Source organism: Phyllostomus discolor, chromosome 3 (assembly GCF_004126475.2).
Source record: "Phyllostomus discolor isolate MPI-MPIP mPhyDis1 chromosome 3, mPhyDis1.pri.v3, whole genome shotgun sequence".
In the NCBI taxonomy this organism is placed as follows: Eukaryota; Metazoa; Chordata; class Mammalia; order Chiroptera; family Phyllostomidae; genus Phyllostomus; species Phyllostomus discolor.
Window position 1 is genome coordinate 160,851,883 of NC_040905.2, and position 21,385 is coordinate 160,873,267.

The 21,385-nt window shown below is 42.0% G+C and overlaps 1 pseudogene; it reads left to right on the plus strand.

The window, feature by feature from the left end:
• Nucleotides 1-6,547: 6,547 nt before the first annotated feature.
• On the plus strand, nucleotides 6,548-20,425 carry LOC114490741 (annotated as a pseudogene).
• The last annotated feature ends 960 nt before the right edge of the window (nucleotides 20,426-21,385 follow it).

The following is a 21,385-nucleotide window of genomic DNA, read 5'->3' on the forward strand; positions in this document are numbered from 1 at the left end:
GAATGAGAGGAAAATAAAATAAGTTTTATTTCTTGCACTCTCACATTTGTGCACTGGAGTTCATTTGCACTCATTTGTCTTACCCCAGACTAGACTATGAGCACTGTGTGGGCTTCACCCATTTTTCTTTCCCATGCTTGCACAGGAGAGGTACTCAGTGGATGTCAGGTGAATGAACCTATGTAGTTATTTTTTTTTTATCATTAAGGTGAAATTCATATAACATTAAATTACAAACTTAAGAAAATTTTAACGTTGTGGGAAAATGCATTGATACGAAATTTACCATCTTTAACTATTTTTAAGTATTCATGTCAGTGGTATTCAAGTACATTTAGATTGTTATGGAACCACCACCTCTATCTGGTCTCAAAGTATTTTCATCATATCATAGAAAAGCTTCTACCCACTTAGCAGTTACTCTCCCAGCCCCTGTCAACCATCAGTCTATTTCTTCTATGGATTTATCTACTCTGAACATTTTGTATCATACAATATGCGACCCTTTGTGCCTGGATGCTTTCACTTAGCATAACGTTTTCAAGGTTCTTCTGCATTCAAACATGTATCAATATTTCCTTTATATAGCTGACTAACATGCCATTGCATGTCAATACAAAAATTTGTTTATCCATTCATGAGTTGATAGACATTTGAGTTATCTCCACCTTTTGGCTACTGAAAATAGTGATACTATGAACAGTGGGTACACGTATTTGTTTGAATACCTGTTTTCAATTCTTTAGGACTAGAATTGCTAGAAATCTACATTTAACTTTTTAAGAAACTGTCAAAGTGTTTTCACAGCACAAATGCAATTACTGATGGACTCTACAGCCATATTAGAGTGATGGTCCTTCTGAACACCTTGAAAAGTTAGTTCACCATCTGCACCAATTTCCCTCTAGTCCAGGGGTTCATAGAATTCTTCTATCCTCTTTCAGTGTCAGAGCCTGAGCTGGAGATCAGTAAGTGACTTAAGCTGCTATTTCCTGGAAGAAGCCTTGGAATGTCTTGTTTCTGCCTATTCTCTGCTCACTGTCTCTGCCCTGCCCTTCTAGAACTGATTCTTGGCCTTGGTCTCCTAGGGTACATATCACTGCAAAACTCAATCTGCCAAAAAATGTTTTTATTGGTAAATTAACACATACACAAAAAACAAATGTACCATTTAATGAATTATTATAAGTCAGACATCCCTTTAGCCACCATCCATGAAAGGAGATAGAACCTTGCCAGCATCCCATAAGCTCTTCATCAGGACCTCTCATACACAAGCCCCAGACCCTACTAAGAATAACCATCACTCTAACCTCTAGGGCAGTCACTTCCTTGCTTTTATTTATAGCTTTATCACCCAAAAGTACATCTTTGTCCTCTATACTTTCTATAATTGGAAGTTGGATCTAAAGGATAATCGAAATCAAATTTGATTTTTTTTTGAGTGAAGACTGCTTCACAGATGGCACTGTGCACCAAGAAGCACATGGCCGCTTTAACCGTTAGCAGCCATTGATGCTCAATGTTTAGACTTTTAATTCATTACATATGCAAAATACTGCTCTCCAATGCTGTCATTCCTTTTTCATTTGTTTTTTGGCACATTATATCAAGAAAACCTTTTACCACTTCCTCTTTAGTCATCCAGTAGTAGAGTTCATATTACAAAAGCAGAATAAATGCTCAAGTCTTGCTCTTGACCAATTTTCAAACTAACCAATTGCTTCTCTAGAATCTTTCAAAGGTGAACAATTAAGATTTTTTGTATGATTATGAATGTAGAATTTTAAACAAATTCAATGTTTCGCTCCACTGAAGTTATTTCCTTACTGATGCTCAGTTTGTCAGACTTAGTTCTAAACTGTTGATCAAATGAAGCTTGAGTAGTTAGTACTAAGTTGTATCAGAACTCTATTTCATCTGCTAAGTCTGATATGAGAGGTTTCTTTTTATCATAGGGAAATAACATTTTTAAAAATATATTTTATTGATTATGCTATTACAGTTGTCCCAGTTTTTCCTCTTTTGCCCCTCTCCACCATTCCCTCCAGCAATCCCCTCCCTTAGTTCATGTCCATAGTTCATGCATATAAGTTCTCTGGCTTCTCCATTTCCTATACTATTCTTAACAATCCCCTGTCTATTTTGTATCTATAATTTATGCTTTTTAATCTCTGTACCTTTTCCACAATTCTCCCCCTTCCCCCTCCCAGCTGATAACCCTTCAAATGATCTTCATGTCTATAATTCTGTCCCTGTTCTGTTGTTTGCTTAATTTCTTTTTCTTTTTGTTTTTTTAGATTCAGTTGTTGATAGTTGTGAGTTTGTCATTTTAATGTTCATAGTTTTGATCATCTTTTTTTTTCTTAAGTAAGTCCCTTTAACATTTCATGTAATAATGGCTTGGTGATAATGAATTCCTTTAGCATTACCTTTTCTTGGAAGCACTATATCTGCCTTTCCATTCCAAAGGATAGCTTTGCTGGATACAGTAATCTTGATTGTAGGTCCATGCTTTTCATCACTTTGAATATAGTCCCTTCTACCTTGCAAGGTTTCTTTTGAGAAATCAGCTGGTAGTCTTATGGGAACTCCTTTGTAGGTAACCCTCTGCTTTTCTCTTGCTGCTTTTAAGATTCTCTCTTTATCTTTAACCTTTGGCATTTTAATTATGATGTGTCTTGGTGTGGCCAAGTTGTTTGGGGCTCTCTGTGCTTCCTGGATTTGTATGTTTATTTACTTCACCAAATTAGGGAAGTTTTCTTTAATTATTTTTTCAAATAAGTTTTCAATCTCTTGTTCTCCTCTTCTCCTTTGCCATACCTCTGATTTAGATGTTGGCACATTTGGAGATGTCCCCGAGTTCTTATTCTCTCCTCAGTGTTTTGAATTCTCGTTTCTTCATTCTGTATGGGTTGACTCTTTATTTCTTCCTTATGTTCCAAATCATTGCTTTGAACATCTGTTTCCTTCCTTTTACTGTTGGTTCCCTGTGGATTTTTCTTTATTTCACTTAGTACAGCCTTCATTTCTTCCCTTATGCATTTGCTATACTCAATGAGTTCTCTGAGCATCCTTATTAACAGTGTTTTGAACTCTGCATCTCACAGGTTGGCTATCTCAGTTTCATTTAGTTCTTTTTATGGAGTTTTGATCAGTTCTTTCATTTGGGTCATATTTCTTTGACTTCTCAATTTGACAGCCTCCCTGTGTTTGTTTTTGCGTATTATGTAGAGTTGCTTTCACTCCCTGTCTTGGTGCACCTGTTATATGGTATAAGGGGGAGAGCCTTAGGTATTCACCAGGGTGAGGCAACACACTTCGCTGCTTTGTGGTGCTGTGTATAGGAGAGGGGTACAAGAGGGAGCAATGCCACTTGCTCTGCTCTTGACCCCTTTCCAGTCACTTCTATCACTTCCCATATGCAACTGTCACCCTTCTAGCTGCTGTCCTAGTGCTTAATCCTAGAATGAGTAGGTTTGCATAGGTTTTAGGGCCATGCAGAACCTTTAAATGGACCCTCTGGGAGACCAGCAGTTTCTTCCACCACCAAAACCTGCACTGGCTTTTATAGCCAGAAGTTATGAGGCTTTATTACTTCAATGCTGAAACCCTGGGCTGCACTGTCTTGCCTGAGGCTGGGATCACTCTTCCCCAGGTGTCCCTCCTGGTTTTAATCTGCCACACTTGAATGTGGGACTCGTTCTGCTGGCAGTTACCACCACTGCCTTGCTGTGACTAGGCCCTGGCTCCCCATCTCTGCCCCTTGTACCCATCTGGTTGAATATTTCTTCTTTAAAACCTTGGTTGTCAGACTTCCATACAGTTCAATTTTCTGGCAGTTCTGTTTGCTTTTTGTTTTAAGGTTAGTTATGATCCTTCTTATGGTTGTATAAGGAAGCAAAGCATGTCTTCCTACATCCCCATCTTGGCTGGAAGTCTCTAGTTCTAACTTTTTAAAAACCCAAGTTGTTTTTGTCCTGACTGGCGCAGCTCAGTTGGTTGGGTGTCGGCCTGCAGACCAAAAGCTCACCAGTTTGCTTTCTGATCAGAGCATATGCCTGGGTTGTAGGCCAGGTCCCCAGTCAGGGGAATGCAAGATCGATGTTCTCTTACACAACAATATTTCTCTTTCTCTCTTTCTTCATCCCTTCTTCCCACTCTAACAATAAATAAATAAAATCTTTTTGAAAAAAATACAAGTTGTTTTTAAATATCTGAGTTACTAATTTCTGACATTTTCTTCTCAGAGTGTTTTGTTTAGGGCTTTGTTTGCGTAGACACTATTGTTTACCTTGGAAAAAATTTTGGATGGTTTCTTCTAGGACCCTATATGTTGTCCTGAAATTGAACTGTTTGTTATGTTAATTTTGTTGAATGGGAGTCCAAGATGTAACTGGTATGAATGTGGCTTCTGCATTCACATGTAGCAAAGCCTCTTATGAGTGACTGTGGTCTGGGAGGGAAATGAAAGCTTGTTTCCTACCGTGACCCTGGGTTTAGTAGATACTGATTTTTTGGTCCTCATTGGAACAGGGCTTTCCCAGTTCTGAAAATGCCCCGTTTCTGCTCTTTACTGTCCATTCTTTCCTTCCTTGAGAACATACGTTTGTTTGTTTTCTTAATGGGGGTAAGAGGACTGTTTTACCATCAAATCCATGTCTTTGGAGCAGGGATGGCAGTATTTCCACACCTGCTCAGTTTCTCCAGAAAGAAGAGTGCTGTCAGTATTTCTGTATATCATTTCACTTACTACTCTCACACCTGTGGGAGTAAATGGTGTTATCTCCATTTTACAGACAAGGGAGTGGTTTCAGAGAGTTAGTTACTCACCCTAAATCACAGGTAGTCAGTGCAGACCTAGAATTTCAACTCAAGACTGTGTGTTGCTTTCCACTACATTTTCTGCTTCACTGTGTTATTTATTTTTAATTTACATTATGTCCTCTTGCTTTTGAAAACTAGGTTGGACACTATTTTATAGAGAACTAATGTGCAACATGCGTGAATTTCATTTAAAAATATCTGAAAGTAGTATGGCACATCCTTCTTTAAGAGACTCATTTTCATACTTAAAAAAACTATGGGTGGCATTCTAAAATGCACCTGTGACACCTTTCAGCCTCTCCTCCCAGAACTGCCTCATGCTCACTGGCATTGAACTTCAGATTGATAGCACTTCTCTCATGGTGGACACTGTCCAAGACAAAAAGCTTCCTTTTTTTACTAAATACAGAAATAGTGCTAACCCTCCACACTCCTCCCCTGCCCCCCCAACATGGCTGGCACCACACACTACACTCACTCCTTTGCTATTTGCAAGTTTATTTCACAGCCAACCCCCCTACTTCCATGGAAAGTATTTTCCTTATTGCCTTTTGGAATGTCTCTGAAGCAGCTTCTTTTAACCAATAAAAACATTTAGTTCTTCTATTTTAGGAAAGTTAATATTCCTGTGTATTTCATGTTGGATAAAATATGTTGAATGCAAGCGACTTACCTCTTTTCACCCCATTCTTCATGCCAGTCTTTTAAGAAAGAATCTGTTTGCAATCATTCTACTTTGGCCACTCCTGCTGCAGTGAGAAACACTTTTGGATCAAGTTTCCAGTGGCAGCACCGTTGGGGGAAAGTCTGCATTTTTTTAGGATGACTGGTATCGCTCCTGGTGCCATTGGATCCCGCCCTGCTTCCGGGAGGGGGTTGTTGTTTTAAAGCACTTAAATCTTCTGAGTCTCACCAAGTGTTTTCTGTGTTTTTTCAAATGATCTTCAGAAGTGCTTTTAGAGAAAATTTTAAATGTCACACTTGAACTATGTACATTTTTACTAGTGATGTTAAAGCACAATGCAGCAATCAGATCAAAAGCACACTAAAATTTCTCTTGCATTGCTTCTGAAAACCCCAACTGTAGGAGGGTGCAGCCAAAGGGTCCCCAAAAGAAGGATTTGTAATGGAGTTCAGAACTCAAGGTGTCCAGGAAATATTAGAAAAATATATAGAATGTCCTCACCCCCACCCCCAGATGTGGGTTGGGGGAAGGGACAAATGGAGCAGGGCCATTGAGAGCTGTTTAGCATAGCAACAGCCTTGTAGCTACCCTCTGGCACGATCATTTAGCATACCTATAACCTTTAACTGGTTGTATAGATATGTTAAATAGCTATGACCAGCTCTGAGCCAGGGGAATGGAAGTAACTTCCCCACCAAGATGTAACTGGGAGGCAACTGCCCCTAGTTACAGCGCCTGTGTGGGAGCTCAGAGACAATTGGCTCCATGACATGGGGCCACGCCTGCCCAGACTCATGATGGCAGCCCAGTGAAGCTGGAAGGATATGAGTTCTGGCATGTGAGGCCAAGTGTGGGAGGAGTCAGAAATGGGGCTGCAGAGGAAGATTGGCACGGGGATTTAAACTCAGGCACGGCAGCCATTGAAAAAAGAACCATGCAGCTGTGGCAGTGCAGGGAGGACCACAGCCACTGAGAAGAGAACCATGCAGCTTTAGCAGAGTGGGGACTCCCACAGCCATGTAGACATCATCTGAGATGCAGCCACCAGCAGCTCCTCTACCGCTTGGCTCTGAGCCCCAGACGGCTCTGCAGCTGCGGCTGCGAGAAGGGGCCACCAGTAAGTAACTCCGGAGCACCGGGTCACTGCCGGCCGCCACAGCCACTGCCAGGCCTCCGCACGCTGCGCCTGCACTCTCACTGCACGGGCTCAGCCAACCTTGCAACCATCTACTCTGGCCAGGACATGATGACCTCCGCGCTAGCTCTCTCAGTGCTGCTGCTGCTGCCGTCGCTCTCCCAGAAAGGGGGATCACCCCCCTCCCCCCCCCCCTCCCGCAGCCATGAGAAGAATCACCACAAGGCTTTAGCTGGAAATCCTGGCAACACAACCAATGGTGCTGGGAGCTAAGGAAGGCCTGCCAGCTGAGTGCAAATTACTAGGGAAAACCGAGAGCTGCCTAAGCCACGGACTTCTATTTCTTTTCCTAAGATACGGTACCCCACACTGGGCAAAGGGGGGAAAGAAGGACTGTGTGTTTTGTGGGTGTTTCAAGGGACTTTGGGATTTTGACAAAGACATTAAGTCATTACTTTTAGTCTGTATAACTTGAATAAATAACTCTTCTTTTTCACCATCTCTAGCATGGAGAGCTATAATTCTCTGGCTTAGGGAAAGGTGAACCTAGTACAGGGGCACCCCAGGAAAAACAGGGATTAATTCTGTACATTGTGGGACCCTCTTCCCTGGTGGCCAATAGGAGAGGATCATGGGAAACCACATGCGCAGTAGCTTTAAAGTAATGCAACTACTTGTGTATATACTCAGTAAAAACCCACTAAAACTAGCCAGGAAGGATCCACCCTATAAAAATAAAGTCCCTCTAGCCCCTGAGGTCAATCTCTGATTGGAGTTGGCCTGCTCCCATGTTCTCTTCTATGAACTCTGGGTGTTCGGTTTAATTCTTTGTCCCAATCACTAAGAACCTGGTTACCTGTGCCCACCTGTGACACAACCTCTACAAGGCAGAGGTCTAGACACCCAGAAAGTCCTGTAGGGCCATTAAAAAAATATAGCTTAGATTTTCTTTGAACCTCCATCAATTCTACTGAATTCAGAAAAATTTCAGGCAATCTCCAACTTGCATTCAGAAGTTGTCAAAGAAGGAGAGCCCTGACCTGTGGCTCGAAGTAGGTTGAAAAAGAAATAATCTCATTTGTGAAAATTTGTACAGATGTTTCCCGTAGGAACAGTGATAGAGAGGAAAGAGGTAGCTTCCCAGTTTACCCTGTAAAGCCAATTAAACCAAAAGCTCTCAGCACTGCTTGAATGGAAAAGGTGCCCACTAACCCTTGCTACTTCCAGGCACCAGAGACCTCCTCCCGCCTCCAAATTAACTCCATTTCCAAACAAACTTTGGGATGGGTGATCTGACAGCTAGGACTCTAACTCTAATATCAGGGACTTATCGCCATCCCCAGGGAGTTGTGAGTACAAAAGGTGTGGAGATGTGGGGAAAGCTCCAGATGCACAGTGGGTACGGGTATGAAGGCTGAGCACCAACTCCTGCTTCGGATCCGATCCTTATTTGTGGAGCGACCACACTCCTGCCCCTAATAAGGTAACACTCCTGTCTCTAGCCCCATCTTACTCTTCTCTGTATAGAAGACTGAGAATGACCTCCATTCATCCCTGTTACTGCATCAGCACTGGGGAAACCTGCCTTTTTATCTTCCCTCTTCGACTGGGGTCAGCGCGGGGCAGTGAGTCTGGGTTGGAGCATCTGCTCTACAGACTCAGACTTTCCCTTGGGTGGGTGTCTCCCAGCTTAGACTGGTGAAGAAGCACTGAGTGCAGAAATGGAGCAAGCCCTCTGGCTAGAAATCCAAAATCACAGTCTCCAATCTGCTTTATCTGTAATAAAGCTATATTTTGATCTTAAAAAAAAAAACTTGTAGATGCAGTACAGGCAGGAGCGAGTCTAGCAGATCAGAGCTAGGCCAAAGCGCATGTGGCGCCAGCTCTGAGTCTCCTCCAGCGGTGGGAGCCTCAGCCAAAGCCCAGAAGGAGGGATTTTTCTCTCAAGGTAGTTAGATTTGCATGAGAAATACTGGCTTGACTAACTTCTGCATCTTTCCCATCCTCACCATCCCTTAAAGGCTTAGAGTTCTGGAAAATCCCTGAAATGTGAACAAAGAAAGCTGAGGGCAATACCTGGAACTTTTAAAAATGGAAATTCTCAGGCCACACACGCAGACATACTGAATCAGAAACTCTGGGGGCCCACCGTTCCATGTTAACTGCCCTCCCGGCTATCTGGACACACTGAGGGTTGAAAAGTCACTGCCCTAGGAAACCTCTCTGAACCTGCCCAATGTCTGAAGCCCTGGGAGCCTCTGAAAGTGCGAACATCTCAGCTTCCAACTATTTGTCCCAGAAGGCTTCTTGCACCCAACAGTGACAACTACATCCTTTATTTTGATGAAAAATAAAGGATGTCATTGTCATTGACCACAAGTCTTGTCATTGGAAAAATGGCCCCTAGATGCATCTAGAGCTTTCACAGGGTTTCCAGGCTGGGCCCATGCCCTCCGTCACATGCCTGCAGGCAAGGATGGTTCCCAGGATCCTGTGGCCTGTGCCAGAACTCTGAGCAGGCTGAGGGGATGCCTGAGTCACAGGTCATGTGTACACATCTACCTCAGGCCTCTCATCTTCAAAACTGGGTAAAGGCCACATCCTGCACAATATCGTGAAGGTACTTGATGTCACTGAACTATAGAATTTAAAAAGGTTAAAGTGGTACGTGTAACGTACGTTTTACTACAATAGAAAAAGGAGTGAAGCCCTGGCTGGTGTGGCTCAGTGGACTGAGTGCCGGCCTGCAAACTGAAAGGTTGCTGGCTCAGTTCCTGGTCAGGGCACTTGCCTGTGATGTGGGATGTACAAGAAGCAACCAATCAATCTCTCATACATTGATGTTTCTCTCCATGTCTTTCCCCTCTCCCTAAAAAAAATAAATAAATATCTTTAAAAAAAAAAAAAGGAGAGATCATCCTACAAAAGTCTGTCCAGAGACACTGTTTCAAGGCTCAGCATTTTGTACTTTGCTTGAACAGAATTCACAGAAGGCATTGAAAATACTGGTTTCTGTGACAGTGCCACTCTTTGAGGTCAAGGACAACCCTTTATTGATTCCATTCCTATTTCTTTGTTTGTTGAACACATACTACAGGTGGAACCCTGGCTCAGCACTGGGATCCTACTGATCTGGTCCCTGCTCTCAGGGAACTTGGTCTAATGAGGCAGGCAAAAAAAAATCAGACAAAAAAAACCTAGCAAAAAAAAAACAAAACACCCAGGTCACAGAATAATCCTAATTGTGCTAAGAGTATAGGAAAAAATCTGAGTGCTAAGAAAGAACATGATAGAGCAGATTTCCTGGAAATGTGTGGAAGACCTTTTGGAGAAGATACTGAAAGATGAACAAACATCAGCCAGCGCAGCAAGGCTGGCAGGGAGTGCTCCAGGTGGAGGGTACCACACAGGGAAGGACCCAAAGGCGGGAAAGTTGGGCGCACAAGTGTCAGGTAGAAAACATGAGTGACTTAATAGTAGTGAAGGACAAATAGTTCACTTCAACACTTCATCACTTGCCTTTGCCCTGATAGATTTGGGGGGCAAGCAATGGATGCACTATTGTGGAAACAACTTTCGTGTTCAACCACTAACACCTTACAGCCTGATAAAGACATTAGAAAATGCTGTTCACCTTCATGCTTAGTTTTCACATCCTTGTCGTTCCTCAGAAGGGGCAACTCCATGCCCTGATGGCTAGCTTGTATTGAGAGCCTAGTTTTCAGCACAGAAGAGCAGTCTCTCAGTGAGCAGTGACTGTGGAAGTGGGGTAGCCTGCTGTCACCGGTGGGCACTGGAGCTGTTCAGCCTGGGTTCAGGCAGTGGCTCTCCCTCACCAGCTGTGCGACCTCGGGCATCTCTCCATACCATGCCCCTCATGTGTAAAGTGGGGCGTTATGAGGTTCCAATGAGATAATATATTTTAAACAGTAGTACCTAACATCTGAGAAGTACTCAATAGATAACCATCACTTAATTATTATGTTGAAAAGGAGCCATGGGTCCCCTCACTTCTCTATTGCTTAGTTAGGCTGAAATAAACTGTTTCACAAACTTTTTGTTTTAGATTTTATTTATTGATTTTTACAGAGAGAGGAAGGGAAGGAGAAAGAGACGGAGAGAAACATCAGTGTGTGGTTGCCTCTCACGTGCCCCATGCTGGGGACCTGGCCTGCAACCCAGGCATGTGCCCTAACTAGGAATCAAACCAGCAACACTTTGGTTCATAGTCCCGAGCTGAATCCACTGAGCTACACCAGCCAAGTGGACCACTTGCAGAACCCAAGTGCTCAGTAGAGCACTCAGATTGTTGTCATACCTTGAGTAAGAGTTGAGCAAGCTGCCACGTGAGGAACAAAGTAGCAAGGCTAGAGCACATGCTTAACAGTCATCAGGGAAGAGCATCTGAAGCATTTGCTATGTCCAGGAGAAACATTTGGGGCAGACTAGCTACTTGCCTATCTGAAACCTATTCTTCCCCTTTTCGCTAATTAACAAACCTCTAATTTCTTTTGGGGCACTCACATGCCCAGGTAAAAGAACTCCCCATGACCCTTCCAGTGAGGAGTGGCAATTTGAAAGAATTCTGGCCAGTTAAAAGCAAGCAGAAGTTACCAGGAGGAACCTTGGGAAGGCATTTCAAAGGAAGCTGACTTGGAATAAAAGATAGAAAATTGTACTGCAACAACAATTTAAATAAAATTTTTAAAAAATGTTTCAAAAAAATAAAAATACAATAAAAAAAATAAAAATGTCAGCTTGAAAACAAAAGAAGTTGACTTAGATGGAATTTGCCTTTTGTCTCTTGTTTTTCCTCTTTTCTCCTATCTGGAATGGGTGTGTGATGCCTGGATATGCAGCAGCCATCTTAAGACTATGAGGATGAAGACTATCTACAAAGAAAGGCAGAATAGAGAGACTGAAGGAGCTTACCCCTTGGTTTTTACCTCTGGAGTTATTGTCAGATGAGAAAAAATAAACTACTATTTGGCTAAACTTCTGTAGTTGGGTTTCAGTTACTCACAACCTAACACATTCTAACAAAAAGGGCCAAAGTGGTATTCACTGCTAAACAAGATATACACAATGCCTTCTTAAGTATGGTTTATTGATTATGCTATTACAATTGTCCTAGTTTTCTTTTTTTCTCCTTGTCCCTTCTTCCCGTATCCCACTTCCTTCCAGCATTCTGCCCCCTAGTTCATGTTCATGGGTCATGCGTGTAAGTTCTTTGGCTTCTCCCTTTCCTATGCTATTCTTAACATCCACCTGTCTATTTTGTTCCTACCAATTGTGCTTCTTGATCCCTGCACCATTGTCCCCAATCTCTCCCTTCCCCTCCCAGCTGATAACCCTCCAAATGATCCCTATACCTATGATTCTGTTCCTGTTGTGTTGTTTACATAGGTGGGGTTTTTTTGTTGTTTTTTAGGTTCAGTTGTTGATAGTGTGAGTGTGTTGTCATTTTACTGTTCATAGTTTTGATCTTCTTTTTATTAAAGAAGTCCCTTTAACATTTCATATAATAATGGTTTGGTGATGATGAACCCCTTTAACTACCATTTCTGGGAAGCACTTTATCTGTCCTTGCATCCTAAATGATAGCTTTGCAGGATAGAGTAATCTTGCTGTAGGTCTTTACTTTTCATCACTTCGAATGCTTCTTGCCAGTCCTTTCTTGCCTGTAGTTTCTTTTGAGAAATCAGCTGACAGTTTTATGGGAACTTCTTTGTAAGTAACTCTGCTTTTTTCTTGCTGCTTGTAAGAGTCTCATCTATCAGATGCATTATTTTTCAAATAAGTTTTCAACTTCTTGTTCTTCCTCTTCTTCTTTGCCATACCTCTGATTCGGATGTTGGCATGTTTGGAGATGTCCCAGAGTCTTCTTATTCTCTCCTCAGTGTTTTGAATTCTTGTTTCTTCATTCTGTATGGGTTGACTCTTTATTTTTCCCTTTTGTTCCAAACTGTTGACTTGAATCCTGGCTTCCTTTCCTTCACTGTTGGTTCTCTGTGGATTTTCTTTATCTCACTTAGTGTAGCCTTCATTTCTTTCCTTTCATTTCTTCAGAGTTCAGAGAACTCACCATGTTCTCTGAACATCCTGATCATCAGTGTTTTGAACTCTGCATTTGATAGGTTGGCTATCTCAGTTTTGTTTGGTTCTTTTTCTGAAGTTTTGATCTATTCTATTTCTTTGTCTCCTTAATCTGGCAGCCTTCCTGTATTTGTTTCTGTGCTTTAGGTAGACCTGCATTGACTCCTTGTCTTAGTGCACCTGTTAAATTGTATGGGGTGGAGCCTTAAATATTCACCAGGGTGGGGCAACCAACTTCACCATTTTGTGGCTCTATGTGTGGGTGAAGGGTTGGAGAGGTGGCAATGCCACTGCCTGGCTTCTGCAGGCTAGCCTAGCACTCACCCCGTTTCTAGTTACCTCACCCACTTCCTGTATGTGCTTGGTGCCCTCCTAGCTTTGCCCTGGTGGTGGTTCCCAGAGTGTGTGGATTTATGTTCATTCTAGGTCCCTACTGGCCCTTCAAATGAACTCCCCTGAGAAACCATCAGTTTCTTCCACCATCCAAACCTACACTGGTTTTTATAGCCAGAAGTTATGAGGCTTCATTTACCCAGTGCTGGAACCCTGGGCTGCACACAATCTGGCCTGAGGCTGGGATTGCTCTCTCCCAAGGTGCCCCTCCTGTTTTTCATCCACCACATGTAAATGTGGGACTGCCTTTTCTGCTGCCACAACTGCGTCTCTGGTGCCACACTGAACCCTCTTCATGCTTCATACCCATATGGATGAATATGGCTTCTTTAAATCCTTGGTTGTCGGATTTCGATAGAGTTCGATTTTCTGGCAATTCTAGATGTTTTTTTGTTTGTTTTGGGTTAGTTTTGATTTTTCTTGTGGTTGCACTAGGAGGCAAAACATGTCTATTGATGCCTCCATCTTGACCAGAAGTCCTGTAAGAGAGGTTCTTAAAACAGGCTTTTGTGCTTTCAGAATCAGCTGACTGAGCATGAGCTCTTACCTTAGGAAAAGCATTCTGAACTGCTAGACTTCTTTTTAAGGCTGGATCAGTGAGGAGGGTCATCCCGTGACTATACCCACAAGTCTCATCCATGCTTCTACCACCACCCTCCAGTAGTATACTCAGTGTATGAGCTGGACTGCACCTGAGACTAAATCCAGAGGCAAAGGAAAAATAAAGTTCTCTCACCATGTTCTCATGAGCAAGAGGAGACCTCTTTATGGTTCTTTACTTTTCCACCCTGCCCCAGATCTTCATATCTCCCAAAAGGCCAGTCTCAGCTTAGCCAAAACCATTAACCCTGAAGAGAAATGCAGGGAGCAATTTAGAGACTTACAAAGACATGAAAACAAAGCTAAACCCCCAACTGGGCACATATTATGAATTTGAAGACAGAGGGTAAAGTACTGACGGGGAAATGAAGGTCTCAAAGAGCTTAGTGAAGTTTGGAAGCTTGATAAAGAAGTAGCGTGATATAAAGGCCTAAAAACGGGACAACACCCGGAAAGGGTGATACTGCATTACTTTTACACTTACTTTTCTAAATTTGGGTAATAACTTATATTTATTTATTTTGGGGGTTTCAGTTAATCAAAGGGACTGAAACACAAAAAATAAAATTATACAGTTACATTAAAATTCACAAAAATGTTGCTGCATGGAATATCTGAGATTTCCCTGACTATGTTCTCCTCTAGGACTTTAATGATATCACAGCTTACATTTAAATCTTTTATACACCTTGAATTTTTGTGTATGGTATAAGTCAGTGCTCAAGTTTCATTCTTTTGCATGTAACTGTCCAGTTCTACCAACACCATTTGTTGAAGAGGCTATTTTTACTCCATTTTATGTTGCTGCCCCCTTTGTTGAATATTAATCGACTGTAGAGACATGGGCTTATTTCTGGGCTCTCTGTTCTGTTCCATTGGTCCATGTGCCTGTTTTTATGCCAGTACCAGCCTGTTTTGATTACAGTCACCTTGTAATACAGTTTTCAGACTGGTACAACCACTGTGGAAAACAATATGGAATTTTCTAAGAAAACTAAAAATGGATCTGCCCTTTGACCCAGCAATTCCACTGCTAGGATTATATCCTAAGAACCCTGAACACCAATCCAAAAGAACCTATGCACCCCAATGTTCATAGCAGCACAATTTACAATAGCCAAGTGTTGGAAGCAACCTAGGTGCCCATCAGTAAATGAATGGATCAAAAAACTATGGTACATTTACACAATGGAATTCTATGCAGCAGAAAGAAATAAGGAGCTCCTACCCTTTGAAACAGAATGGATGGAACTGGAAAGCATTATGCTAAGTGAAATAAGCCAGGTGGTGAAAGACAAATACCATATGATCTCACCTTTGACAGGAACCTAAACAACAAAACAAACAAATAAATAAGCAAAATATAACCCGAAGACATGGAAATTGAGAATAGGCTGACAGTGACCAGAAGGGAGAGGCCAGGGAATTTCAGGGGAAAGGGGGAAGGGTTTACAGGAAGAAGTATAAAGGACACATGGACAAAAACTAGGGGAGGGTGGAAATGGGAGGGAGATGGGGAGGGCTGGAGGGGTGGGCTGGGATGGGAGTAAAAGAAAACTGTACTTGAACAAAATTAAAATAAAAAATAAATTCTATTTCAACAAAAAATTCACAAAAAGCCAAAACCAGTATTTAGCACTGCATCAAACTAAAACACTTCTGCAAAAATAAAATAAAATAAAAATAAAAAATTTCTGTGAAGGAAACAGTCCACACACACCCATACAAATATTATTCATCTATTGAAAAAGAAGAAATCCTGCCATATGCAAAAATATTATGCTAAGTGAAATAAGCCAGACATAGAAAGACAAATGTTGCATAATCTCACCTATAAATGGGGAGATGAAGGGGTGCTGGCCAAAGGCTATAAATTTTCAGTTGTAAAATGAATAAGTTCTGGGAATCTCACAAACAGCATGGTGACTATAGTTAAAATAGTATATTGTAAACATGAAATTGGCTACAAAAGATAGAAAGAAAAAACTAATCTAATCTACTTGTCTATTTTTGTACCAATACTACATTATTTTAATTATTATAGCTTTGTTGAATTTTTGCAATGTATGTAATTAAATATTTATTCCATTTCATACTTAAGATTTAGCTATCAGACTTTTAAAACACCATTTTAGTTTTTAACTTCTCATTGATGTACATTCTTGTCTTGCTTAACAATAAGACACCTGAGAAGTTAAATAATTGCTTGTATGCTTGCTTAAAGCAGTTGCTGCCAAACTTTTTCACTTAGCACACATAAAAAATAATGTTTACACAGCTGCCTGGAATAAGCAGAAGACGCGACTCAAACCACACTGACCTGGGGATTCTGGCTCCCAAAGAGCCTGAGAGGATTGTATGTTCATATATCTATATCTCTTTCACAGCGCGTGAGGTGGAAAGTCCTGGAATGCTGAGGCCACTGCAAGCAGACTAAGACAGCAGATGAGAAAGAAAATGGTTCATAGTGACAGTGGGCTAAATACACCATAATGCTCACTCAAGCATTAATAATCACTCAAGTGATTACATCCTGGATATATTACGAAAGCTGACTCAGGCAAGTCACTTAACATCTCTGAACACTAGTTATAAATCAGTAAAATGAGGATAAATAATATCCACCTCATAAAGCTACAAAACGAGGATAAATAATATCTGCCTCATAGAGTTATTGTGGAATTAAAAAGGATTGCACATGTAAGGTATTTAGTTCAGCATATTGCTCAAAGTAAGCAACAGGGCATAGAAGCAAAAAGTCTTATTAAAAGACTTCAGAAAATTATCCACCCATTCATTTGTGTACTCAGAAAATAATTATTGAAATAAATATTTGTGCTTTGAATACAACTACAAATTTGAAGGGTTTATGATTAAAGCTCCTCAGGGAAACCACTTGGAAGACTCTGAGACTGTCACACTTAGAAGTGCAAAGTGATTTGGTGTGAGCTAGAAATGCCTAACTATAATGACCACAGGAAATCCCGAGTACAATTCTTATTTACTAAAACATCTTTTGAGGAATCTCTGTGTTTTGCCAGTCTTTCAGCATTTCTGTAGGGCCAGATTACCCAAAGAGAGCTAGCTTTAGGTCAAGAGAAAATTGGAGAGAATTAATGATATACAATACAGAGTTTCAGGGTCAAACTTTAGACTTATTATTTATTGATTGATTTTAGAAAGGTGTTCTATTTATGCATTCATTGTATGTGCTTGATTCATTGTATGTGCATTAATTGTATGTGGTTGATTCTTGTATGAGCCCCGACTGGGGATCAAACCCACTATCTTGGCCTATGGTGACAATGATCTAACCACCTCAGCTACCTGGCCAGGGGAAGGTTAAACTTCAGATTTTTTTTTAATATCCTGACTTTGGGTTCTATTTTTTATATCCAAAACTCTGGGTTCCATTGTTTAGTACATAGAAAACCAACCTTTCAACAATCTTGGTTTCTGTGAAATTGAAGGAGAATAAGAGTGGCGGACTCAAGATGGAACACATACAGTAAAACATTATTCAAGCCATAACATACTCTGCTCAACAAACATTTTGACAATGGAGAATAAAACTTTCAAATTAATTTTTTAGAAGATTTTATTTATTTATTTTTAGAGAGAGAAGAAGGGAAGGAGAAGGAGAAGAAGAGAAACATCAATGTGTGGTTGCCTCTCACGCTCCCCCTACTGGGGACCTGGCTTGCAAACTAGCCATGTTGCCCTGACTGGGAATCAAACAGGCAACCCTTTGGTCACAGGCCTGAGCTCAATCCACTGAGCTACACCAGCCAGGGTAAACTTTCAAATTAATTTTAAGAAATAATTTAGAGGGTCTTGTGTAATATGATCCTCTGAAAACTGGTGTGACAGAAATAGTGGCTCTACGCACAGGCAATACCTACATCTTTATTATGTCTCCATGGGCAAGTGCTGAGCATTAGGAGATAAGAGGAAAAATGAGGAGCCATTGGAATTTTATCTAGGGGTGGTGTCAGTCTGGTTAGACAACCAGTGACCCTGGAACCATGTTGCCAGCTCTGCCTCAGGAGAGTGTTTGCCCAAGGCAGGTGCCTAGAGATAGGACCCTTTGGACTTTGGGCTGGGTGCCTCTGATTGCCCCATTCAGGCCCACTCTTCACCCCCCAAACCCTGCTTCCTGACTACGAAGGCTGACTTTATAGGCTGCCACACTCAGCAACCTTGCCCCCCAGGCTTCTGGTGGGATCTAGTGAGCTTTTACCAAGTGATGTTAGGTAACAAACACCCTCAGATTATTATAGCAAATATCTATTTCTGTCTCATGTTAAACAAGGTCTGAGGGTGGGTGGTACATACATGGCTCAGTGGCTCAGTTGAGTGTGAGGACACTGCAGGTCTGTCCCACACACCTGTCTTCCAAGGACCCTGACTGAAGGATTAGTAACTATTGGGACATTGAGGCAAACAGAATGAGGTCAGCACTTATTTTCCTGGGCTCCCTCCTCACCAAGTCTCTGCATGTTGCAGGTTCCATGCTGAACCCTCAGCTGCCACCTAACCATCCCCTCCTAGAGCTATGCTTTCTGGGTCCAGTCCTGTTCCTTCTCCATGATGCTTCTGGCACAGGAAGCAGCACCATCTTTTGTTTCCCTTCACCTTTCCCAAACTTTTGTAACTGATTTTTGCATTAACCATCTGCAGTTTCCCTGTTTGGGGTTTCCATGATTTTCGTGTTACTTGTCTGATAGAGCCTTGGTACAGAGTTAGAGACTGCATGGACTGAGCTATTCTTAGCAGGTAGATCAGGACACAAGAGTGGCATGGGGACTTGGGACAGCAAAAACTGAATCCAAGGCCAGAAAAGAATCTAACTGGCCAGCAACCACAGCAGAGCTCACAGGGCTGCTGCCTGACACTTTGCCTTGTTTCTGGTAGTGCTGTCCCTGCCCTGGTCAGAACTTCATTTCAATTTTTTCCCTGGATATGCCCTGTTATTTATCTGCCAGTCCTTCTATTTAACAGGCAGAGTTTCACTCACAGTTTCAGTTTTTGGGTGGTTAAAGAATTTGGGTTTTTAGTAACGGAGCCGCTGCTGCCAAGTCCGGATCCAGCACCGCGCGCCACCGACGCCCGTCTGCCATGCACACTCGATCCTTGTTCTAAGTCCAAATATGCAACTCTCAAGATCAGCTGACTGTGAATCTTCTTAAGGAAGAACAACCCCCCCAGAATAGATTACGTCGTTGGGGTTGGTGCTGTTGGCATGGCCTGTGCCATCAGCATCTTAATGAAGGACTTGGCGATGAACTTGCTCTTGTTGATGTCATGGAAGACAAATTAAAGGGAGAGATGATGGATCTCCAACACGGCAGCCTTTTCCTAAGAACACCAAAAATTGTCTCTAGCAAAGGACTATAATGTGACTGCAAACTCCAAGCTGGTTATTATCACAGCTGGGGCACGTCAACAGGAGGGAGAAAGCTGTCTTAATTTGGGGTCCAGCGTAACGTGAACATCTTTAAATTCAATCATTCCTAATGTTGTAAAATACAGTTCCAACTGCAAATTGCTTGTGGTTTCCAATCCAGTGGATGTCTTGACCTACGTGGCTTGGAAGATAAGTGGCTTTCCCAAAAAGCGTGTTATTGGAAGTGATTGCAACCTGGATTCAGCCCGGTTCCGTTACCTAATGGGAGAAAAGCTGGGAGTTCACCCATTAAGCTGTCATGGGTGGGTCCTTGTGGAGCATGGAGACTCGACTGTGCCTGTGTGGAGCGGAGTGAATGTTGCTGGCGTCTCCCTAAAGAGTCTGCACCCTGCCTTAGGCACTGATGCAGATAGGAGCAGTGGAAAGAAGTTCACAAACAGGTGGTTGACAGTGCTTATGAGGTGATCAAACTGAAAGGCTACACATCCTGGGCCATTGGACTGTCTGTGGCAGATTTGGGCAGAAAGTATAATGAAGAATCTTAGGCGGGTGCATCCCATTTCCACCATGATCAGGGGTCCTCTATGGATAAAAGAAGCTGTCTTCCTCAGTGTTCCTGCATCTTGGGGCAGGAAATGGAATCTCAGATTTGTGAAGGTGACTCTGACACCTGATGAAGAGGCCCATTTGAAGAAGAGTGCAGATACACTGTGGGGGATCAGAAAGAGCTGCAATTTTAAAAGTCTTCTAATGTCGTACCACCTCACTGTCGAGGCTACAACAGGATTTTAGTGGAGATTGTGCACATTGCCCCTTTTATCTGATCTATGACTAAAAACACCAATTTCCTAAAGATAAAAATAGTCGTGGTTCACCTGTATCTCTGTCCTGATGCTGGATGGTACTTACCTTGCGTAGTCCTAACCTGGTCAGTGTGAAACAGTTCCACCTCTTCAAAGGCACCACTGCCAACGTTGCACACACTGCAGTTGCCCTTCAAACTAGATGAGTGTCCACTGTGTGTTACGTAACTTGTGGTTCCTTTACCCAGCATGCCTCGTCCAACTTTTTCTCTCCAGTCAATCACATCCTGGGATCCAATGTATAAATCCAGTGTTGCATGTCTTGTGCATAACTTCTTAAGGATCTTATTTTGTGTACTATATGAATCAGATTAGTGTACCTTTCCATATAAGGTAAAAAGAAAGTCTACATGTAAATAATGCAGCCAACTATCCAAGTGTCATACCAACTAAAACACCAAATAAACCTTGAACAGTGACTAAAAAAAAAAAAAAAGAATTTGGGTTTTTATTAATTTTGCTAAACAGCACTAAAAATTCATTTTGAAGTCTGGGCTTGAATTATTAATTTTGATCCATTATTTAATTTTTTTAAAAGTGGCAGCTTCCAGCCAAGATGGAGATGTAAGTAGATATGCTTCTCTTTCCTCCCACAACCGAAAGAAGGATAACAACCAATTTAAAAACAAAAAACAACCAGAACTGGCAGAAAATTGAACTGCATGGAAGTCTGACAACCAAAGAGTTAAAGAAGAAATATTCATTCAGACTGGAAGAAGAGGGAGAGATGGGCAGCTAGGGCAGAAGAGAACATGTGGCAAGGTGGTGGCTGGCAGAACTAGGGCGGATCCCACATTCATACGCAGATAAACCAGGAGGAACAACTGTGGTACAAGACAGACTCAATCCAGGGTTTCAGCACCAGAAAAAGAAAGCTTCAAAACCTCTGCTGTAAAAATCTGTGTGGGTTGCAGCATGGGAGAAACTGTGAGTCTCACAGGAGCATATATTAGAGGAGCCCACAGGGTCCTAGAATGTACTTTAAGGCACACCCACATGGGAATCAGCACCAGAAAGGTGCAGCTCACTTATAGATAGCAGGGGAAGTCACTGAAAGAGGGGTGAGAGTCAAGCAAGCAGCATTGGTGCCTGTCTGACCTCACCCCCACATACAGCACCATGACACAGAGAAGGGGGTTGCCCCACTCTGGTGAATACCTAAGGCTTTGCCCCTTACAATGTAACAGGTGCACCAAGATGAAGAAATGTGGCCCAAATGAACACAACAAAACTCCAGAAAAAAAACTAAGCAATGAGGAGATAGCCAACTTATCAGATGGAAAGTTCAAAATACTGATAATCAGGGTACTCAGAGAAATGATTGAGTACATATACAAATAAAGGAGAAGTGGAGGCTATACAAAGTGAAACAAAGAAAA